Source organism: Rhagoletis zephyria, unplaced genomic scaffold (assembly GCF_001687245.7).
Source record: "Rhagoletis zephyria isolate East Lansing unplaced genomic scaffold, Rhagoletis_zephyria_1.1 Rzeph_scaffold_01183, whole genome shotgun sequence".
Classification (NCBI taxonomy): Eukaryota; Metazoa; Arthropoda; class Insecta; order Diptera; family Tephritidae; genus Rhagoletis; species Rhagoletis zephyria.
Genome location: NW_016158267.1, coordinates 79909 through 89514, shown reverse-complemented (window position 1 = coordinate 89514; position 9606 = coordinate 79909).

Here is a 9606-nt window from a genome sequence, read left to right as displayed (position 1 = left end):
TCTTTTTCATACTTATTCCTCGTCTAACTTTTGAAGCACTTGATGAATATGAATTACACTTATATTAATAGATTTATTAAGAGATTACGAATAAAATGATATATAAAACATAGGTGTGCTCACAAATTTAAAAATTAAAATTTTTTGTTTGAAAGTGTACCTATTTTTTAGATTTGCCCATATATGTATCATACGTCTTATTTCTTTCAATTCGAGTTAAATCCACAAAACGCCAAGTTGTTGTATTCCAAAATGTAGTGATCTTCCAGACTTAACAAATGGTAGTATTAACCAATCATAATACGACGTTTACAGCATTACAAAACAAGACTTTAGCATATCTTGTTATAGCAAATTAAAACGAAAACACAAAAAAAAAAACAAGTAGAGGTGGAAACGTATATAGGAAGAATACAAAATCATGTATTTTCCTGCGAAAACGAAAAAAAATAAAAATGAGAGCAGTATAACAAATACATTAAATTTTCATAATTAAAATTGAATTTTAGCTTTTTTATAAACATTTATAAGTTAAGCAATCTTGGACATCCTTGTGTGGCGAAAAACATCTTCAAAGCTGATATTATTGGCAAATAAACTAAACTCAGATCGGATATTATTTAAACGTCTGCAGACAAACGTTTGGTGGTAATATCCATCGGTATGACCGCAGGCACAGCGAGGAGATCTGTAAACTCCAATCTTATAAAAATATGATTTGTCATAAGTATGACCGGTGAGATTTCTGTTAAGAATTTTCACATAGGTAGGGGGAGCAAACAATTTTTAAACCAACAACAATTTTTCTTTTGTCAAAAATGGTGCCAAATAAATTAGGATGACTGGCAGAGTATTCAAGAAAATTGCTAAAGGATCTACTTTTCATTTCGTTATAAATGACTTTAAATGCTTCTTCCATCGTGAAATTTACAGCTCTACAATTACCTCTTTTCAGCAGCGTTTTTCGCAATAAGGTCGGCTTTTTCATTGTCATCAATATTGCGATGAGCAGGAGTCCAGATCACATGAACATTATCAAAACCATTGTCCTTGATTATGTTATGTATCCTGCGGGCAATCGAATTTTTTTTTTTTATAATTTTTTCGATTTTGGAATGATACCATACTATCAGTGAAGATAGCAAGATCACTACAATTACCCCTGTCAGCCAAATTTATTGCCTCCTCAATGGCAAGAAGTTCACCAAATGAGGAGGATTCAAACGACAAGTGATAAAAAACACCGCAACCTGTAAAGTTCACCAAAATAGAAGCGTCAGTATACATAATGTCATATCTTCTAGTGTTGTAATATTCAAGCATATCAGCATGCAAAGCTTGGATAGCTTCTGTGGATATGTTACATTTATTTTGAGGAAGAATGTCATCAATGACCTTAATTATGGAGGGATGGACATCCCCGTCAACCACATCAACACTATCAAATACCCAAGAAAACTCTCTGTAGGTAGAAGCATAGCTAGAGTTCACACCAGAATGTTGTCGTATGTCATGTACAATAGGATCATCAAAAGCAAAAAGTTTAACAAGCTCCTTCGCTGTGAGCCATGTAGATCTCTCATTCGGTAAGATTTCATTGGCCAAGGCATACATTACAGTAATGGGAGTGGAAGGGGTCAGGCCTAGACACCTCCTCAAAAATTTATTTTGCAAGCTTTGTATTTTTTTGAACGAGGAATTGCTGGAATTAGACATAGAAGTATTACAGAATTCAATCTTAGGTCTAACAAGGGACTTATATAACGTGATAGCTTTATGTGGGCGAATCCCAAATCTAGTATTAGTTAAACACTTAAATAAGTTGATGTTAGATCTAGAATAGTTGATGGTTGAACTAAAATGGGCATTAACCGTCAAAGACATGTTTATGATTCGACCCAACACCTTAATGTTATTAACCTGTGTTAACCTCGAGTTGTTAATACGAATGTTAATTTCCTTTTTGCCCCCTTTGCACAAGTGCAACCTTGGTTTACACGGATTAACTTCAAAATTTTAAATTATTACAATGATCAACAAAGGAATTCATCATTACTTGTAGATTAAATACAGCATCACAAAAATTTTTACTAGATGCAAGAATAAAAAAGTCATCAGCGAATTGAAAGATGTTAATATTATCAGCATTGAAGGCATGAAGGGAGGAGGTGTAAACATTTAACAAACGCGAAGCAATCGGTTTATCTCCAAGCCAAATTTGACAAGGGATGACGGAAAATCGTTCCACATTACATCAAATACAGATACCTTGCGGCAAGCCATTTAAAATTTCAGTTGAGGAGCTGCCAAGCTTAAGGACCCTTAAAGCCAGAAATTAATTCATAATTCAACATACACTTCATCAACATTAGCATCAAAGAGGCAATCCCTACGTATCTCAATATCAACACAATTATAAGCATTGCTTAAGTCAGTTGAACACAGACTAACAGGTAAGTCTTTGATTTCTTCAAGACTTCAATTCTATGAAGAATCTGATTAACGCACGATGAAACTGATCTATTTCTTCTATAGGCCAACGACAATGCAGGAAAATAATTACTTTCTTCCAAGAAATTGTAAATCCTTTCCAAACAACCATTTATCCTTTTTCTTTTTAGCAAGGAGATACCGTATCTCATCACAGGAGATTGCTAACTCACAATTAAATTCCTGAAATTTATTAATGGACAAATGATTTCTGTCACTGGGAACCTGAGCATTAAGCATATCAAGAAAACTGTCATTATTATCCTCACACCAAGCCGAACTTTTCTCCTCGTAAAAATTACCTCAAGTGACTTGACCAATCTCCACACGTTTTTGTTACTACCGGAATTCAGGTCGTCAATTTTCCTGTCAACATTTTCTTTTTTAGTCTTTTTAAAAACTTTTTTCCAATTCTTGCGCTGGGCAATAAGTTGGTCGAAGTTATCAGGACACGGATAATCTTTAACCTTTTTGAAAGCTTTATATTTTTTTTATTTGGCTTTTGTTAAGAACCGTAATTAGATGTAACGTGGAACGATTTTGCGTCACATCTTGTCATATTCCGTCAAATTTGACAAGGGATGACGGAAAATCGTTCCACATTACATCACACTCCTACCCTGTCGGAAACACTAACAACGGAAATGAGAACCGTAATTAGGATATTCTTCCGGGCTTTCATTTTGAATTTGATTTAATTTGTGCTTCGTCGGTAATTTTCCTTTTGAGTTTCAATCATGGAGATCAATATATTGTCGCAAGAAGAATTAGCATATGAGATGGGCCTCTCGGTGGCGTCAGTAGAATCTATGCAGAAGTCATTGCAGGCGTCCAGGCTATTAGAGCGAAGAGGGTCGGTGAACTTCTTCCAAGATTATCCTTTTAGTTTTGAAGAGGATCAGACGGCGATTGAGGAGATCGAGAAACTGATGGGCGAAATTGTTAAGGGCGCGAAGCCGTCGACCGGGGCAAAAGCTATGACCAAGCTTGAACGGTGTTTGTCGCGGATCGGGCATGCGAAGCCAAACACCGACGCGGAAATGTCCCACAGCATAGATTTTAAGAGCAAGTTGATTCTTTGCTAAGCCGACGTGCAGGAGACAGGTTGCACGAAGGACGAACCGGAACGAACGGAGGATCGGGAGCGAGATATAGTGGTGGAACCGGTAGCAGCACCAGTCGAGGAGAGCAGCGAGCGGGCGTGCGAGCGCGTCGAGCTAGTTGGGGCTCAAAAGATCGAGAACTTGTCTAAGTGGGGCGTAAACTTCGACAGTGAGAAGTCGAGACTTTCGATTCACGCCTTTTTGGAGAGGGTCTACGAGTTGAGCGAGGCACGCGGTGTGACCAGTGCCCAACTCCTTCGCGGTGCAGTTGATTTGTTTTCGCGAAAAGAGCTTTTGTGGTTTAGGTCGGCTAAGCGTTCGTTTGGTAGTTGGGACGAACTGGTTAGGGAGTTAAAGTTGGAGTGTTTGCCCTCCAACAACGATGACTAGACTAACGGACGAGATTCGGAGGCGGACTCAGGGTACGACTGAGTCCATAGGTGTATATATCGCAGCGATGAAAATTATGTTTGGCAGATTGCAGGAGCCGTTGTCTTAAAGTAGGATGTTAGGGATCATTAGGGCGAATCGCAGGGGTCAGTTGCGGAACTAGTCGCCTTGGGTAGGAAGTTAGAATCAGTCGTCGGTCGACGCTTTTTCTCCTCTGCCGAGCCATAAGGCCAAGGGCTTGTTGGAGCCTGACTTGGCGTATGTCTCGGTCGGTTGTGAGGTCGCGGCGGTAGCGGAGCCGGAGAGCAGCCAAGGGTTTAGGGCGGGGCCTAATACCCGTTGTTTTAATTGTAAGCGATTCGGTCATGTTTCAGCAGATTGTAGAAAGGGTATAAAGTGCTTCGGCTGTGGTAGGCCTGGGGCCATGAAGGGGGACTGTCCGGTGCGTGCGAGGAAGCCGAATGGTGCCCAGGGTACCCAGCGTAGCTCGGGCGGGGGTGATCGGCGCAACCACAACCCGTTTAGGTCGAAGCCTAAGTCGGAGTAGAAGTCGAATAGTAGGGCGAATAGGTTGTCGGATACAAAGTCGAATTTTAGGTGGGCAAAAAAGTCGGGAAACGGGAAGTAGACCCCTGGGACAGCAGATCGGGTGGTCTAATAGGGCGAGTTAGTAATCCTGCTAGCTCCCTGCTGGCTAAAGTAGGTTTCGGTGAGTCGAATGTTCCGTTAACATATTGTTTGGTGGCGGATGGCTTCGATAAACGTCCGTATTCAGACATAAAAATTTTTGGTTCAAGTTTCCTAGCGTTGTTGGATTCTGGAGCGACGAGGACAGTTATTCGTAAATTCAGATGGAGTAGCAGTCGAGGCCCTTCACAGCGTTCACGGTACCAGTTTAGGAGAATGCCATATGGATTGCATAATGCACCCGCAACTTGGCAAAGATTTATAGATTCGGTCATAGGTCCAGAGTTAGAACCCCAGGTCTTTGTTTACCTGGACGACATCATTATCATCAAGAATAATTTTGAGGCGCATTTGGAAATCTTGCAAGTAGTTTTAGATAGGTTAGTTAAAGCGGGCCTTAGGTTGAACAGGATTAAATACAATTTTTGTAGGTCAGAGATAAAATATTTAGGCTACGTGGTAGACAAACAACGGTCTAAACGTAGATCCAGGGAAGGTAGGCGATGGTTAACATTGAGAGACCTAAAAATGTCAAGCAGGTTAGGTCCTTTATAGGTACAGTGCCCTGTTACCGTAGATTTATAAAGGATTTCGCGGAATTAGTTAGGCCCCTCACCGAGTTAACGAAGAAAAACCGAAAATTCGAGTGGAACGAAGATTGTGAAAGGAGCTTTAGGGAGGGAAGGAATGCCTAGTGACAGCGCCGGTTTTGAGCTGCCCAGATTTTGAGGCCTTTCGCAATCCAGACGCGAGGGATTTCGGTATAGGAGCAGTGTTGACTCAGATATTTAAGGACGGTGAGAGGGTTATAGCATATTTGAGTAGGTTCCTAAATAAAATCGAGAACAATTGCTCGGCTACAGAGAATGAGCATCTAGTGGTCCTGTGGGCGGTTGAGAAATTGCGACCATATGTTGAGGGCGCTAATTTTAAGGTTGTCATTAATCAAAATTCTCAGGTTTGGTTAAATAATTTGAAGGATCCCTGTGGTAGGTTGGCGCGTTGGGCTTTGAAGCTTCAGCAGTACGATTTTGAGATCGTCCACCGGAAGGGCAAGGAACACGTCGTTCCGGATATGTTGTACAGGAGTGTACCGGTTGTTTCTGAAGTTTATACTAGTGACCCTTGTTGTTGAAAATGACTCGGCCTGTTGAAAAGGCCCCTTGTCATACCCAGCGTGGAGAGTAGAAGGTGGCTACCTCTACAAGTTCGTTAGGTCGAAGTTCCCCTCCATTTATGGAAATTCCTCCATTTATTGGAAAAAGGTTCTAGGGCGCGAGGAAAGGTGTGAGGTTCTGAGGAAATGCCATGATGACCGTTGGCCGGTCACATGGGTGTCAGAAAAACTTTCGCTAGGGTTGCACAAAAATTTTATTGGCCGCATTGCAAGGTACGTTCGGAATTGTAAAGTTTAGTCAGCAGGTTAAGCCTAAAAATATACAGCCAGCTGGGGGTATGGTCGAGAGGTCCAAGGCAGTCGAGCTTTGGGAAATGATTTGCGNGATGAAGGCGGACATTGCAAGGTACGTTCGGAATTGTAAAGTTTAGTCAGCAGGTTAAGCCTAAAAATATACAGCCAGCTGGGGGTATGGTCGAGAGGTCCAAGGCAGTCGAGCTTTGGGAAATGATTTGCGTGGATCTGGTAGGGCCTTTGGTAAAGTCGACCCAGAGCTACCAGTATATTTTAACGGTGGTAGATTATTTTATTTATTTTTATTTTATTTTTAAGTTTCCACTTTTGTTCCCCTTATGGACTGCCACGGCGAAGGGCATCTGTAAGCTTCTCGAGGATCAGGTATTTCTTTTGTTTGGCGTCCGTCGGTCGGTGGTCTGCGATAACGGAACCCAGTTCAAGAGTCGTGAACTGCGTGGGCTCTGAGGTGCGTTTGGTGTCCAACTTCGGTACACCGCACACTATCATCCGCAGGCTAATACGGCTGAGAGGATAAATCAGATTATAAGAAGTACGCTTAGGGCATAGGATCAGCAATTAGCTAAAGTAGCTTGCTGCATTAGGTCAGCACAGCACGAAGTTTTAGGAGCCACGCCATATTTTGTTAATTTTGGTAGGGAAATGGCATTAGAAGGTAGTAGGGAATACATCGAATCGCTAGGAGACCAGGAGAAGGTTAGTTGCCGGAGAGAGCAAGGAGGCTCGAAGATATTGGGCGAATAGTAAGAACTAGGTTGGAAGAGTCCGGTGCGAAGTTAGTTAGGCAGTATAATCTTAGGAGACGGGATGTGCAGTATATGCCGGGAGAATTAGTTTGGAGGAAGAATTTTGCATTATCGGATGCAACAAATTATTACGCGGCGAAGTTAGCGCCGAAATACATAGGGCCTTTTATATTTAAAGAGAAGGTGTCACCATGGACATATGTCCTGGTAGACGATACAGGTCGCGAAAAGGGTACGTGGAACGTCAAAGAATTGAGGCCTTATGAGGACAAGTAGGTCAAGTTTTTGGACAAAAGAAAGCTTCGCTTTCTTTCCAATGAGGAAGGGATGATGGAGTTGTCGCGTACTGGCCGCAACAAAGTTTCTTTTGTATATTCCTTAGTTTTACCCTTATTTCCTTTCACTCCAAGCGATAGGAGCGAACTCTACCGGCAGCTAGTTGAGTAAATTAAAGCTCAGGTTGAAGAGCAAAACAGCTGATTGTCGGCGGTGTGCTAACACACTGGGGATAAATAGATAGGAAGAGATGACGCGAAAACCCACAATAGGGGCGTCGCCTTTTTCTCTTATCGAGGCACTTTTGTTGTCCGCTGAATGATGGTAATGGCCAAGTCCATGGTGGTTGTGCGCCGTGGTGGCAACAACAACACCAGCAATGAGGCCCGATGGTTTTGCGGACCGGCGCGTAGGTTGCGGCCCAACTTGTAGCTTCGCGCCGGGCAGAACTAAGTGAGCATTGGGAAATGAAACATCCCTATTTTGTACGAATTTATCTATAAAGTGATTGTTTATATAGTTATTTAGTACCAGACGCGGTACAGTGTTTTTTTTGTGGTTTTGGCGTAAGTGCCAGTAGAGGCACTTAGACTGCGGGCGAGCAGCCAAAACAAGAAGTGGCGCCAGTCGAGGCGCTAGATAAAGTAGTTGGCAGTGTCGGTACCAGATATGGGCGGCGTAGCACCGCAGGAGCATACAGTGGTCGACGCACACCCCGACCACAGCGTAAGTATCCTCTGTGTTGTTTTTGCCTGTATTTGGCCAGTAGAGTCGTCGGTAGTTTTCCCTATCGTGGTCCCTATCCCTCCCTTTTAGCATCCCGCACCCAGAGCCCAGTCACTTGGCGGGTTAAAATTACCAGCTTGGGTGGTATTGCGAGTTCGTAACCTTTTGGTTGGACAGCACCTGCGTAGAATCTTTTGTTTTGTCAGTCTAATACTTTTGGCCAAATTCAAATACTCAGTGACTTTCTCGTAATTTTTGGCTCACCCTAGTAGTGATATTTGTATTAGTTCGCTACATACGTATTATAAGTTGGTGCCGTTCCCCTATAATTGTTGTTGCCCATCTTCGGTCGTTTTAATTGCATAGCATAGTTTGTTGTCATCCCCACCAGCAACCCCGCCGTCTCCACTGAGTCAGCCCGTTGCAAATATGTGACACTTGCTTTTTGTTCGTATATTTTTTTATTTGGTTGGCCCCTGTGTATTGTTGTTACGCACAGTAAGGGCATTAGCTTTGGTACATTAGGTAGGTCGACTGTTGGTAGCAAAAAGTAAGGTGACAGTGTGTCCAGCTCTTCCGCATAATATGCAGGAATTGGTTTCACAATTATTCTGACAATCATTTCTACCGCAGGTAATACACCTAATCGTATCCTTGCAGCTAAATTTGGTGTGGCCAATTCTACCACAATAAGGACATCGCCACAACGGGGGAATGTAGGAATCTACTTCGAGTCTGGTATATTCAAAGAAGACATGTTTCAGAATTTCAGTACTACCAAAATCAACCTTCAAAGATGTGGTTGGTACAAAGCTGCCATCATTGGGATGTTTGCGACTAAAACGCTTCACGGACACTATGGGAATTGAAGATTTTGCATTTTTTTTAATTCAATTTCCTCAAAGCACCCCGTATATTTCCATCGCACTTCTCGGTATGAATGCTCTAAAGCCTTTTTAACTACCCTGTCATCAGAAACAAAGTTATTTGCAGCATATACATTTTTAAAAACCATGTTTTAAATGCTTTTACCAACTGCAGTTATATTATCGATGTCTTTAATTCGCAAATCACTAACGTAAGCATAAAGGGTTAAACCAGTATTGTTCTTATCCATTTTCATATTAGCCCAGTTTAACGAATCAACGAGCACAAACCATTCGCCCTTAAACGACGGCGGGTATACAACCCCCAGAGATGATGCTACACCACCATTACCACTGCCACCATTTTGTGACTGCACGCCAGCATTAAGCGCCATATTGAAATCCACCACAGTTGGCACTACTATACCACCAACTGCACCTGCTCCCTCAGCAAAAGGATCAACAGAATCCGCACCGGCAGTACTACCATCAACTCTAACTATACCTTCACTGCACAATTCAAAAAAAAAAAACAGAATCCTTTTTCTGCCTTTTAGCCACACCGATCCCAACATCAAAATCAACAGACGTCACCGATCTATCAATCCGCGACTCCATTTTCAACGCTGCTTTTCTACGTACCAACAAGGGCACTTTAGCTCTTTTCTTTTTCAGTATAAATGTATTACACCAAAAGACCACAAGGCTGAACCAAGATTACTCACCTCACTTCACACCACTCCACAAAATAAATAAATTATATTATCCCGCGAAAAAATAGTCACAAAAAGCTGAAAAACAGTACCATGCTGAAATGGCTCGCTTATATATACACGAGATTTGGAAGTTCTTATCCAGACGTCCAATCGACATGTTTGAGGCATCGTTGG